Source organism: Muntiacus reevesi, chromosome 10 (assembly GCF_963930625.1).
Source record: "Muntiacus reevesi chromosome 10, mMunRee1.1, whole genome shotgun sequence".
Classification (NCBI taxonomy): domain Eukaryota; kingdom Metazoa; phylum Chordata; class Mammalia; order Artiodactyla; family Cervidae; genus Muntiacus; species Muntiacus reevesi.
This window is the reverse complement of record NC_089258.1, coordinates 52,217,133-52,231,542: the sequence shown is the minus strand read 5'-3', so window position 1 is coordinate 52,231,542 and position 14,410 is coordinate 52,217,133. Positions and strand designations below refer to the sequence as shown.

At 35.4% G+C, this 14,410-nt stretch overlaps 1 pseudogene; it reads right to left on the bottom strand.

Annotated features, from left to right (window-relative positions):
• The window catches only part of LOC136176368 (Y-box-binding protein 2 pseudogene), a 28,433-nt pseudogene extending 19,467 nt beyond the window's left edge, over window positions 1-8,966 (bottom strand).
• Between the last annotated feature and the right edge of the window lie 5,444 nt (window positions 8,967-14,410).

Below are 14,410 nucleotides of genomic sequence, written 5' to 3'. Positions count from 1 at the left end.
AGCTGAGGTCAGATTGGTCAATTGAAAAACACAGCAGCATTGCCAATTCTCCCCAAATTGATGACGATTAACATGATTTCTATGCAAAGGAAAGTCAAAGGAAGTAGAATAGCTAGAACTCTTTTGAAAGGGAAAAAGAAAGGAGGATTATTCTATCCATTTTCAGGCTTATTGTAACCAAGACTGTATAATATTGGCATAGGGAAAGGCACATAGATCAGTGAAACAGAATAGAGAATTAAGAAATAGACCCGTACAACTATGTTTCAATCACTTTAATGCACAGAGGTAAAGTGCAATTTAGTGGAAAAAAGGTAGCCTTTGCAATAAATGGTGCTGGATCAATTAGATATCCACAAGCAAAAGTGTTTATTCAGGATCTAGGACTAGACAAAGAATTTTTTATATGATATGAAAGCATAACCCATAAAAAGACAAGTTGATCAAATGATCTCATCAAAATTAAAAACCTGCTGTATAAAGCCATGTAAAGAGGATAAAAATTCAAGGTACAGGCTAGGAAAAATTAATTGCAATTCTCATATACAAGAGAAAACTGAAATTTAGAATATACTAAGGACTCATAAAACTCAACATTGAAAAAGCAATCCAGTTTTTTAAAAATGAGGCAAAAGAAGTGAACCAATATTTTATTGAAGAGATTATAGAGATAGTAAATATTTATGTTAAAGATGTTCAATATAATTAGATATTAGAGAACTCATTATTAAAATTATCATGAGATATTACATATTTATTAAGACTACTAAAATGATAATTTAAAAAGTAATTGATACCAGGAAATACTGTCAAGGATGTGGAGTAACTGTATAACTTGGTCATAGGAATGCAAAATGATACAGTCATTCTGTAATACGTTTTGACTGTTTCTTAAATTAAACAGGTGACTATTTCGGGAATCAGTGTTTGGACTCTTGATGAGTTATATTACAGAAATGTATATATGTTGGCCCCAAAATATGTGACTGTTTATCCATATCATGGAGTGCAACTCAGCAATAGAAGAATGAGAAGGGAAGAAAATGCCAATTCCCAATGGTAGCATACCATATGATTTCACTTATGTAATATTCTGGAAAAGATAAAATAATAGAAGTTGAAGACAGATTAGTACTTACCAGAGGTTAATGAAGCTGTGTGTTTGGGGGAAAGTGGGTGTATTGATTTAACAGCAAAATGAAGGGTCCTTATGTCAATGGAAATGTTAGGTATCTTGATGATATTAATGTCATATTGATTATAGTAGTGTGCAAAGCATTGTCATTGGGGGTACCTTGATAATGGATCTTGAGATTTCTCTGTATTATTTTTGCAGCTGCATGTTACTCTTTGGTTATCACAAAACAAAATGTTCAACTGAAGAAAAAGACATTACTTCATGTGCCTGTCACAAGTGTGATTGTAATATCCTTAATATCTGGAAAACTAGAAATGCTATTAACAATCTATATGCATAGCCAAAAATCAAGCTAGGTTGACAGGGTTTAAATCTTGGTAGATGCCTTAATGTTTTAGACTAATTGGGATTTATTTATAAATTAAAAACTATAAATTAAAAACTGAGGAGTAACTTGAAACTGTATGACATGCTAAGTTGAAAATTATCTTCAATCTGTATAGATATATTCTTTTTTGTCATTAGAGGAGAACTAAAAGTAATGCTAGAAGTATCAGAGAAACAGCCTTCATTTTTGAATGAGGGGATGCTATTTATAATATCTAGCATTTATTAATTGACTTTTACCTGGTGAAACTGTAAGCACTTAGCATATATACCTAATTTATTCTTGAGCACAGTATAATGTGGTCACTGCTAATACAATCAAGAATTTACAGGTAAGAAATATAAAGGTTAAATATCACCTGGCTAAAAATTCCCATGTGACAGGGACAGTCTTTAAAGCCTAACAGTTTGACTCCAAAACTTTTGCTGATAACCATTATGTAGGAGAAAAGGAAAGATATATCCATTTGAATGCAGAGTTCCAAAGAATAGCAAGGACACATAAGAAAGACTTCCTCAGTGATAAATGCAAAGAAATAGAGGAAAACAACACAATGGGAAAGACTAGAGATCTCTTCAAGAAAATTAGAGATACCGAGGGAACATTTCATGCAAAGATGAAGAAAAAAGGGACGGAAATGGTATGGACCTAACAGAAGCAGAAGATATTAAGAAGAGGTGGCAAAAATACACAGAACTGTACAAAAAACATCTTCACGAACCAGATAATAACAATGGTATGATCACCAACCTAGAGCCAGACATCCTGGAATGTGAATTCAAGTGGGTCTTAGGAAGCATCACTACAAACAGAGCTAGTGGAAGTGATGGAATTCCAGGTGAGCTATTTCAAATCCTAAATGATGATGCTGTGAAAGTGCTGTGCTCAATATGCCAGCAAATTTGGAAAACTCAGTGGAGACCAGAGGACTGGAAAAGGTCAGTTTTCATTCCAGTCCCAAAGAGAGGCAATGCAAAACAATGCTCAAACTACTGCACAAATGCACTCATCTCACACGCTAGTAAAATAATGCTCAAAATTCTCCAAGCCAGGCTTCAGCTGTATGTGAACCGTGAACTTCCAGATGTTCAAGCTGGATTTAGAAAAGGCAGAGGAACCAGAGATCAAATTTCCAACATCCGTTGGATCATCAAAAAAGCAAGAGAGTTCCAGAAAAACATCTACTTCTCCCTTACTGACAATGCGAAAGCCTTTGCCTGTGTGAACCGCAACAAACTGGAGAATTCTTTTTTTTTTTTTTTTTTTTGGAGAATTCTTAAAAAGATGAGAATACCAGACCACCTAACCTGCCTCTTAAAAAGTCTGTATGCAGGTCAAGAAGCAACAGTTAGAAGTGGACATGGAAACACAGACTGGTTCCAAATCAGAAAAGGAGTATGTCAAGACTGTATATGGTCACCCTGCTTATTTAACCTATATGCAGAGTACATCATGAGAAATGCTGGGCTGTATGAAGCACAAGCTGGAATCAAGATTGCTGGGAGAAATATCAATAACCTCAGATATGCAGGTGATATCACCCTTATGGAAGAAAACAAAGATGCACTAAAGGGCCTCTTGATGAAATTGAAAGAGGAGAATGAAAAAGTTGACTTAAAGCTCAACATTCAGAAAACTAAGATCATGACATCTGGTCCCATTACTTCATGGCATATAGATGGGGAAACAGTGGAAACAGTGTCAGACTTTATTTTTCTGGGCTCCAAAATCACTGCAGATGGTGACTGCAGCCATGAAATTAAAAGACACTTACTCCTTGGAAGGAAAGCTATGACCAACCTAGACAGCATATTAAAAAGCAGAAGCATTACTTTGCCAACAAAGGTCTGTCTAGTCAAGGCTATGGTTTTTCCAGTGGTCATGTATGGATGTGAGAGTTGGACTATGAAGAAAGCTGATGCTGAAGAATTGATACTTTTGAACTGTGGTGTTGGAGAAGATTCTTGAGAGTCCCTTGGACTGCAAGGAGATCCAACCAGTCCATACTAAAGCAAATCAGTCCTTAATATTCACTGGAAGGACTGATGTTGAAGCTGAAACTCAAATACTTTGGCCACTGATGTGAAGAACTGATCTGTTTGAAAAGACCCTGATGCTGAGAAAGATTGATGGTAGGAGGAGAAGGGGACAACAGAGGATGAGATGGTTGGATGGCATCACTGACTCAAAGGACATGATTTTGAGTAAACTCTGGGAGTTGGTGATGACAGGTAGGCCTTGTGTGCTGCAGTCCATGTAGTTGCAGAGTCAGACACAAGTGATTGACTGGACTGAACTGATTGTGCTAGAGTATGCTCTAGTATACACGTTAGTATATTTCAGCCACAGTGTGGTGAAACTAAAAGGAGTTTAGGTATTCATAAATCCCTGAGAATTAGGCAATAGCCCTAAGTTTTCTATGGCCCAAGGAAGAAATCAGAAATTAAATTGGAAAATTATGAATGAAAATATAAAAGAAATATACCAAAAATTCTGGAGAGGATGCTAGTGTACACAGAGGGAAATTTGTAGCTGTATATGCCTATATTACAAAGAAGGAATATGACAACTCAATAACCTAACTTTCCATAGTAAGAACCTAAAATAAAGATGAAACTCAAATCAAGCAGGCAGAAGGAAATTTTGAAGTTTATAGTAAAGAAAAATGAAATGGAGGGTAGATAGCTAGTGGAAACATTCAGTGAACTGAAGAGCTGTCTCTTTGAAAAGATCAACAGTTTGATAAACTTCTCACTAGACCAAAAGTTAGATTTAGGAAAGCCATTTCCAACTTTTCCAAAATGACATTCTATGGAAATAAAATGAACAGTTGTGTGTCAAAAATCAGATAATCTAAATAAATGGATTCCTGGAAATACAAAATAATCCAAACTTTCTTAAGAGATAGAAAATCTGAAAAGTGAAAGTTGCTCAGGCGACTCTTTGTGACCCCGTGAACTATACAGCCCATGGAATTCTTCAGCCCAGAATACTGGAGTGGGTAGCTGTTCCCTTCTCCAGGGGATCTTCCCAACCCAGAGATCAAACCCAGGTCTCCCACATTGCAGACAGATTCTTTACCAGCTGAGCTACCAGGGAAGTCCAAAAAAATCTGAATAGCCCTACAATTATGAAGGATTGTTGTCATTGTTTAGTAGCCCAGGCATGTCCAACTCTTTCATGACCCCATGGATTGGAGTTTTCCAGGCAAGAGTACTTAAGTAGGTTACCGTTTCATTTCTATAGGGCATCTTCCCTACCCAGGTATTGAACCCAAGTCTCTTGCCCACATCTCCCGCATTGCAAATGGATGAACTGCTGAGTGAGTGGGTGGTTATTGATTTAAGAATAAAGCATACTCCTATAATGCAGAGCCAAACCCAGGCTTCACTGCTAAATTTAACCAAACATTTAAAGAGGAATTAACACGAATTCTTCACAAGCTACAAAATACAATGAAGAGGAGGAATCATTTTCCAACTTATTATGTGAGGCCAAAATCATCCTGATAACAACAACAAAAAAGAAAGACAGTGCAATGAGCACAAACAACTGACCAATATGTCATATGAATGTGAATGCAAAAGTCCTTTAAGATAGCAAGCAGAATCTAGCAACATGTAAAAATAAAGATATGCTATGACCAATTATTCCTTAATGAAAAGGTGGTTCTATGTACAAATATCAATTAATGTACTGCAAAAGAGTAATAGAATAAATAAGAAAACTACAGGGTCATCTCAGTAGATATATGGAATCCACTTGACAAAATCCAAAACCATTTTATCATTAGAAGAAATGGCAATAAAGTATAAACAGAAGAGACATTCTTTAATAAATATTATTTATGGTCAAAACAAAAAAACAGAAACACAGCTGACATCATACTTAATGGTCAAGTGACTAAAGCTTTAGCTAAGGACAAAACAAGTATCTCTCCTCTTGGTACTTCTCTTCAGCATTGAACTGAAACTTGTAGCCAGGGCAAGTAAGCAAGAAAAATTTAAAAATCATTCATATTGGAAACTAAGAATCAAAACAATTTCTGTTTACCAATGAGATGATATTATATAAAAGTCATAGATAATCCTCAAAATAAATTTTAGACCTATTAAGTTTAGCAAGGTGTATAAGTAAAAATTGATATAAAAATCAGTTGTGTTTCCAGAGACTATCTATTGTATTTCTATAAACTAACAGTGATCAAGAAAAAATTAAATTAGGAAAATTTCATTTACATTTGCATCAAAAAACAAAAAGAAGAAATTGAACACAAATGTACAACAGTTTCATGAAAAGCAAACTGCAAACCATTGTTGAAAAAAAGTAGACCTAATAGAGATATGTTTCGTGTTGATTAATTGGAAGACTTAATAGGCAATACTGTCCAAATGATGTACTACTCTACAGTAGGTCACTAGTAATTCAATGAAATCTTTATCAAAATCCCATCTATTTTTTGGGCAGAAATTGACAAGTTGTTCCCAAAATTTATATGAAAATGAAAGGGACTCAGATAAGGTAACAAACTTAAAAATGACAGCCATTTTGGAAGACTCATGCTTCCTGATTTTGAAACATACAACAAAGCTATAATAATCAAGACAGTATTGTATTTGCATTAGATGGATGAAAGATCAACAAAATAGAATTGAGAGTCTGTAAATAAACTCATTTATTGATGATCAGTTGGTTTTTGACCATTTTGACAGGAAAATTCAATGGGTAAAATATATCCTTTCAACAAATAGTTGTAGGACCAATGGATATCTACATTCCAAAAAAAAAAAAAAAAAAATGAAGTTGGAACCCTACTACACACTACATACAAAAGTTAGCTCAGAGTAGAGCAGGGACATAAAGTTAAAAGCATAACTATAAACACTTAGAAGAGAACATAGTCATGCATCTTTGTGACCTTCAGTTATGCAATGATTTATTGAATGTGGCACCAAAAGCACACTCAACAAAAGAAAAAAATATGAATTGATCCTCATCAAACTTCAAATAAAGCCACATTGTGTTTCAAAGGCATTATGAAGGAAGTGAAAAGGCAACTTGCAGTTTCAAATTAAAAAAAAAGTCTCACCTTACAAAACTGCAGTTTAACCAGGATAAAGAGAATCATTTTTATATTTCTAGAGGAAAAAGATAAACTGCCTACCCAGGATTATTAATAAACTAGACAATAGATGTTTCATTAGCAAAACTGTGTGCCAGCTGGAAATAAATTGATGTATCTAAAGTGCAGGAGGAAAACAACTCTCAATCTAAAATCCTATAGCCAACTAAAGTTTCTTTTTTCCCCAAGTGTGAGGATGAAATAAATATATTTGCAAAGAAGAAGAAATTTCACTACCTCCAGACCTCACTAGAATAGAATGGCTTCAAACTGAGAAAATGAGAATATGTGAGCAGATAGGGAATAGTGAGCTGGAGTGAAAGAAGTGAGCCAAGAATGCTGGTAAAATGTGTTACAGACAAATATTCCCACTGATATGAGAAAATGAAAAAAATGATAAAATGCTAAAAAACATTATTTAAGAAGATGTAACAACCATAATTGTGTATGAATATAAAAATATATACAAAACATGGGCAGAGGAATGGAGAAATGGGTAATCCATGATCATAATGGAATGTACTAATCAGCTCTTATAAGTATTCATAGATCCAGCAGACAAATACTTTGGAGAACAAAGTCAAATTTGATATAATAGTGCATGCTAAGTCGCTTCAGTTCTGTCTGACTCTTTGCAACCCTATAGACTGTGGTCCACCAGGTTTCTCTGTACATGTGATTTCCCAGTCAAGAATAGTGGACTGGGTTGCCATGCCCTACTCCAGGAAATTTTCTCCCACCCAGGGATTGAACCCATGTCACTTACATCTACCAGCCTTGGCAGGCAGATTCTTTACTACTAGCACCACTTGGGAAGTCTGCTATAGTAAATCCCTAAATTCAAAAAATAGATGATCCACATTTGTATAGAGCACATCTGGAACCTTTATAAAAATGGCCCAAGTACTAGTCAATGATGATTTTCCTTCAAATTCCAGAACTTTTCATCATACAGGTCATATTATTTTTGAAATCAACAATATATTAATAGTTGTAAAGGAGTTTATGATATGGCACCCTGTACACATCTCTTTTCCGACTGCTTACTTCTTCAGTTGCTTTGAATAATGAAAAAATTTGGATTGCCTGAGAGTTAAGTGCAAGTGAGGCCTCGTACTCAGGCGAAAGCTTCCAGAGCACTGGTGTCAGCTGTCATGGCCCTCATTAGGGGAATAGGAGACTACCCCAGGCTACTATTTCTGTGTTCAGTCACTAAGTCATGTCCAATTCTTTGCAACCACATACACTGCAGCACACCAGGCTTCGCTGTCGTTCACTATCTCCCAGAATTTCCTCAAATTCATGTCCTTTGAGTAAGTGATGCTACCTAGTCATTTCATCCTGTCACCTGCTTCTCCTGACCTCAATCTTTCCCAGCATCTGGGTCTTTTCCAGTGAGTTGGCTCTTCACACCAGGTGACCAAAGTATTGGAGCTTCAGCTTCAGCATCAGTCCTTTCAATGTATATTCAGGATTGATTTCCTTTAGGATTGACTGGTTTGATCTCCTTGCAGTCCAAGGGATTCCCAAGAGTCTTCTCCAGAACCACAGTTCAAAAGCATCAATTCTTTACAGTCCAAATCTCACTCAGCTTTCTTTATAGTCCAAATCTCACATCCATACATGACTACTGGAAAAACAATACCTTTGACCATACAGATCTTTGTTGGCAAAGTGATGTCTTTGTTTTTTAATATGCTGTCTAGATTTGGCATAGCTTTCCTACCAAGGAGCAAGCGTTTTTAAATTTCACAGCTGCAGTCACCATCTGTAAGTTGTTTTGGAGCCCAAGAAAAGAAAATCTACCACTGTCTCCACTTTTCCACATCTATTTGCCATGAAGTGATGGGACTGGATGCCATGATCTTAGTTTTTTGAATGTAGAGTTTTAAGCTAGCTTTTTCACTTTCCTCTTTCACCCTCGTCAAGGAGTTCTTTAGTTCTTCTCTCTGTGTTATTAGATTGGTATCATCTGCATATCTGAGGTTGTTGATATTTCTCCCAGCAGTGATTCCAGCTTGTGATTCATCCAGCCTGGCATTTTGCATAATGTCCTCTCGTATAAGTTGAATAAAAAAGGGTGACAATATAAAGCCTTGTACCCCTTTCCCAATTTTGAACCAGTCTGTTGTTCCATTTCCGGTTCTGACTTGCTTCTTGACCTGCATTTTCTCAGGTTTCTCAAAAGATAGGTAAGGTAATCTGATGCTCCCATCTCTAGTATTTTTCAGTTTGTTGTAATCCACATAGTCAAAGGCTTTAACGTAGTCAATTAAGCAGAAATACTTGTTTTTCTGGAATTCTCTTGATTTCTCCATGATCCAATGGATGTTGGCAACTTGATATCTGGTTCCTATGCCTTTTTGAAAAACCAGGTTGTACATCTGGAATTTCTCAGTTTATGTACTGCTAAAGCATAGCTTAAAGGATTTTGAGCATAACCTTGCTAGCATGTGAAATGAGTGCAATTGTACAGTATTTTGAACATGCTTTGTCATTGCCTTTCAACAAGTTAAAGTTTGAGATGCAAATGAAGGTGTGAATTACAGAGATTGTAGAGTAGACAAGAGAAATAAAAGTAATTAGATCATAGATGTTCTACTTAAATGTTTTATGGAAAGAAAACCTATGGCTTAATTTGTAATTTTCATTGATTACTCTCCCAGTAATTGATGTGAAAGAGGTAAGATATACATTGACCAGAGAGATTGCTTAGGAAGCATTTGCATTAGTCTCTGGAGATTCAGGAAAAGGACCTGTGTAAAGTAAGAAATGAACTCTAGAGATGGCTATTTGAAGTGAAATTTGAGAGATATTCAAGAGCCAACATGATAGGATTCAGTTAAATTGTTGGGAAGCTTATTAATAGGAAAAGTGGAAACTTGGACCATTCCTTAAACCTGAGTTTCCACGATTAGGAGGAAATTGTTGCCATTTGGTAAAGTTAGCAAAAACATGGGTGAAGGTATGAGCTAGGGAGTTAGGTTAAGAATCAAAGAAGAGGAAATTAATCCACTTTTTTTCATGTTAAATTTTTCTTTTCATTAGCACATCCAAAAGATGTGTCCCAAATATTTTGTTCAAAAGCTTAAAATAAAGGATCTGAATGTGCTGGTTAGCTACATATCTATCATCTCCACATGTTTCTAAGCTTGCTGAGGAAAATTGATATATCTTATTAATCTTTAAAACCCTAAATGACTGAAATATCACATTATAAATAATAGGTTCTCATGATTTCTTTCTTAATCAAATGAAGTTACAGTGAACTCAGGTCTTCAGTATTCTTACATTTTTCATATTGTAGAATTGGGGAAAAATTAAGTTTTTAAATTTGCATAGAATGCTTACATATATATTAATATCTTTGAAGTAGTCATGATTCCCCAGTTATAATCATAAAGTAAACTCAAGAAAGAAAGAGTAAAACACTCTTATTTTTAGTCCTTTGCAGCTGATTGACATGCTGCTATTCAGTTGGACATAATTTCCTTGTTTTTTCATAATTAAAACTAATGTAATAACTTATATGGTAGAAACTAAACTTTCAAGATTTTGATTCTAACTGAACTGGAACAAGACATCAAGTCAATGTGTTAAAATTATTATAGCATACATCTTTTTTTATATGGGATACATTGTTTTAGAAAAGGTTAGTTTCTTTTTTCATTCATTTTAATTAGCTAACAATATTACCAGAAATGGAATGCCGTGGCTAATGCATCACTATACTCAATTCAAACATTCAATATAATTCCTAATACAAACAGGTTATCCAGTTCAGTTCAGTCGCTCAATCGTGTCCGACTCTTTGTGACCTCATGAATTGCAGCACACCAGGCCTCCCTGTCCATCACCAACTCCCAGAGTCCACCCACACCCATTTCCATTGAGTCGGTGATGCCATCCAACCATCTCATCCCCTTTTGTCCCCTTCTCCTCCTGCCCTCAATCTTTCCCAGCATCAGGGTCTTTTCAAATGAGTCAGCTCTTTGCATCAGGTGGCCAAAGTATTGGAGTTTCAGTTTCAACATCAGTCCTTCCAATGAACACCCAGGACTGATCTCCTTTAGGATGGACTGGCTGGATTTCCTTGCAATCCAAGGGACTCTCAAGAGTCTTGTCCAACACCACAGTTCAAAAGCATCAATTCTTCGGCACTCAGCTTTCTTTATAGTCCAACTCTCACATCCATACATGACCACAGGAAAAACCATAGCCTTGACTAGACCGACCTTTGTTGGCAAAGTATAGTTTCTGCTTTTTAATATGCTGTCTAGGTTGGTCATAACTTTCCTTCCAAGGAGTAAGTGTCTTTTAATTTCATGGCTGCAATCATTAATAGGTTATAATATCTAATAAAATCACATTTTTTGACATGAATTAAAATATCTACTGAAGGGGTCACAAAAACAGTAAAATAAAAGCCAACATTACATTGAGTTAAAGGAGATTCATTTAACTGGTTCGGATTCTGACTGAAATAACTACATTAAATTTGTTAATAGGTCTTTTTTTTTTTTTTTTTTTAATAGGCTGCAGTTTTTCTAACTGTCCCACTGACAGTTCAACATTTGCAAATCTAGCTCTAGAACTACCATCAACTCACTGCATGAACTCCAAATTTATATTTGGCAAACAACAGGAAATTACTTTACCTACAGTGCTTGTTCTGAAATAGAAGTTAGGATATGATATTTATCCTTCTGTTTCTTAATAGAATCTACTGAGAAATAAATCACATTTGTTGGAAATCTAAACAACTGAAATTTATTTCAAGCTCTATAATTTTATGAGAACCAAGAGATAATAAACAGTCTGATACCATGACTATTTCCAAAGAAGTAACTTAGAGACTATGGTTAGCTCAAATCCTATATTAGAAATCCTGCAATCTGCACCAAGATATTGGATATGTATGGAACAAAGCTATGTATATTAAAGATGATGATTATTGGTTCAACTTTCCAAAGAAGAAGATAGCTTATTATCTGAGGATTCAGACTCTGGAATCCAACTGCCTGGATTGCATCATTATTATTCAGTATAATTGTAGCAGTAGATGCAGGTTGTGTTACTCAAGGTATGAAACATTGGGACCTATGCATATATATGTTTTTTTCCCCCAGTTTATTAGAAATATTTTTTCATTTTTATAATAAAACTTATAAAAAGGTGATAATAATGTCTATCTTACAGGTGAGGAAACTGGCAAAAACATGGCTGAGAAACGTGCCCAGGTTTACCAGCCAGTATGTGTAGAAGGGATGTTAGCAGACTAGCCAAGCCACCATAGATGCCTAGGATATTTATTCTATTATGAATGCTATTCTAAATCAGTTGTTATAGAGTAGAAAGAGAGTCATCTAGAGATCTCACAGGACTCACTAAAAGAAATGTACAAGATACTTTCAAGATAATATGATTCTAGTTGAAAATTATAAATGTCATTGCTTTATTCAAAATATAACAGCAAAATAAAAATGAGGTTTTTTAGTTGATTATAAATTGGATGCAGACTTATTTTAAATGTTGTGTACTAGGAAACATCATATAATCCTAGATGATTATTGTCATTATTTTTTGGGGGGATATACCTAACTCTGCTGTTTCAAAACAAAAAAGGTAATTTTACATTTTTAATATTTTTATTGGAGTTAATAAATCCAGTTAATAAATAATAAAAGTAAATAATGAATAAATAAAATAATAAAAAGTAATTATTCAATAACTTAAATAAAGTTATAGATTCACTGCATTTATGTAGTCCCCTCCCATTAGCATTTGTCAAAAGTCTTATGTATATTCTATTATTTCCACACATAAATGTAGATTTCAGTGGCCAGAAAGCCCTTGAATACACTTTCTTGATACCTGTTCAGAAAGTCTTAATATCATTTGTTTGTTGTAATTCTGTACAGATGTTTTGAATAGTGTAGTTGATCAGGATTCATTCTCATATTGGGAATGAAGCTTTATAGTAAAATATATTGCTTCATTCTAATACCAGTACTTGTTGTTGTTCAGTCACTAAGTCATGTCTAACTCTTTGAGACTCCATGGACTGCAGCATGCCAGTCTTCACTGCCCTTCACTGTCTCCTGGAGTTTGCTCAAACTCATGTCCATTGAGTCAGTGACACCATCCAACCATCTCATCCTCTGTTGCCCCCTTCTTTCCTGCCCTCAGTCTTTCCCAGGATCAGCCTTCTTTATGGTCCAACTCTCACATCTGTACATGACTACTGGAAAAACCATAGCTTTGACTAAACAGACATTTGTAAGCAAAGTGGTATCTCTGCTTTTAAATATGATGTCTAGGTTTGTCATAGTATCTTCCAAGGAGCAAATGTCTTTAATTCTTTTAATTTCCTGACTGCAGTCATGATCCACAGTGATTTTGGAGCCCAAGAAAAGAAAATCTGTCACTGCTTCCACTTTTTTGCCCTTTTATTTTTCATGAAGTGATGGGACTTGATGCCATGATCTTAGTTTTTTGAATGTTGAGTTTTAAGCTGGTGTTTTCTCTCTCCTCTTTCACACTCATCAAGGGGCTCTTTAGTTCCTCTTCACTTTCTGCTATTAGATTGGTATCATCTGCATATCTGAGGTTGTTGGTATTTCTCCTGGCAATCTTGATTCCAGTTTGTAAGTTATCCAGCCCAGCATTTTGCATGAGGTGCTCTGCATGTAAGTTAAGTAATCAAGGTAAGGATATACAGTCTTGACATACTCCTTTTTCCAATTTTGAGCCAATCTGTTGTTCCATCTCTGGTTCTAACTGTTGCTTCTAGACTTTCAAAAATTCATTTTGTGAGCTTTTCTTATTTTGGCTAAAGCTCTTTTCTGTATTCATTCTTTGATACCTATTATCTATCATGGTAATGAGTAAATTCTTTATTTTACATAAAAAACTGGTATATATATATATGTATTCATGTAGAAAATAAGGAGACAGAGGAAAGCACAGGATACTTCTCAGTATGTTTTAAATCTTGAAGTTTCAGATTTAAGGCCAAACAAAGTTTAACTAAAAACAGATGTGATAAAATATGCTCTGCTGGAGGGGATCTTAAAACAGAGCAAGTACATTAGGTGAAAACTAAGGAATTCTGAAAGAAGCATGCATTTTAATTAACATGATATATCATATTGGGTCATTAGTTTTAGCAAATAGATTACACTAATATATGACGCCAACATCTCTGTGCATAGTAAATGGAAATTCTCTGTGTGCTAAGTTGCTTCAGTTTTATCTGACTCTTTGGGACCTTATGGACTGCACCACACCAGACTCCCTTGTCTATACTATTCTCCAGGCAAGAATACTGGAACAGATTGCCACTCCCTCCTTCAGGTGATCTTCCTGTTCCAGGGATCTAACCCAAGTCTCTTATGTCTACCTGCTTTGGCAGGTGGGTTCTATACTACTAGACTTCCCTTGTGGCTCAGATAGTAAAGAATCTTCCTGCAATGCAGGAGACTTGGGTTCTTTCCCTGGGTCGGGAAGATCCCCTGCAGAAGGAAATGGCAACCCACTCTGGTATCCTTGCCTGGAGAATTCAATGGACAGAAAAGCCTGTCGTACTACAGTCCATAGAGTCACAAAGGAGTTAGACTCTACTGAGGAGACTGACTTTCTTTACCATTAGCACTGCCTGGGAAGCCCATTCTCTGTAGTTTCTTCACAATTTTTTCTCCATCTTCAATTGTTCTAAAGCAAAAAATGTTTATTCAATAACATAGATGTAGAATGTATATTA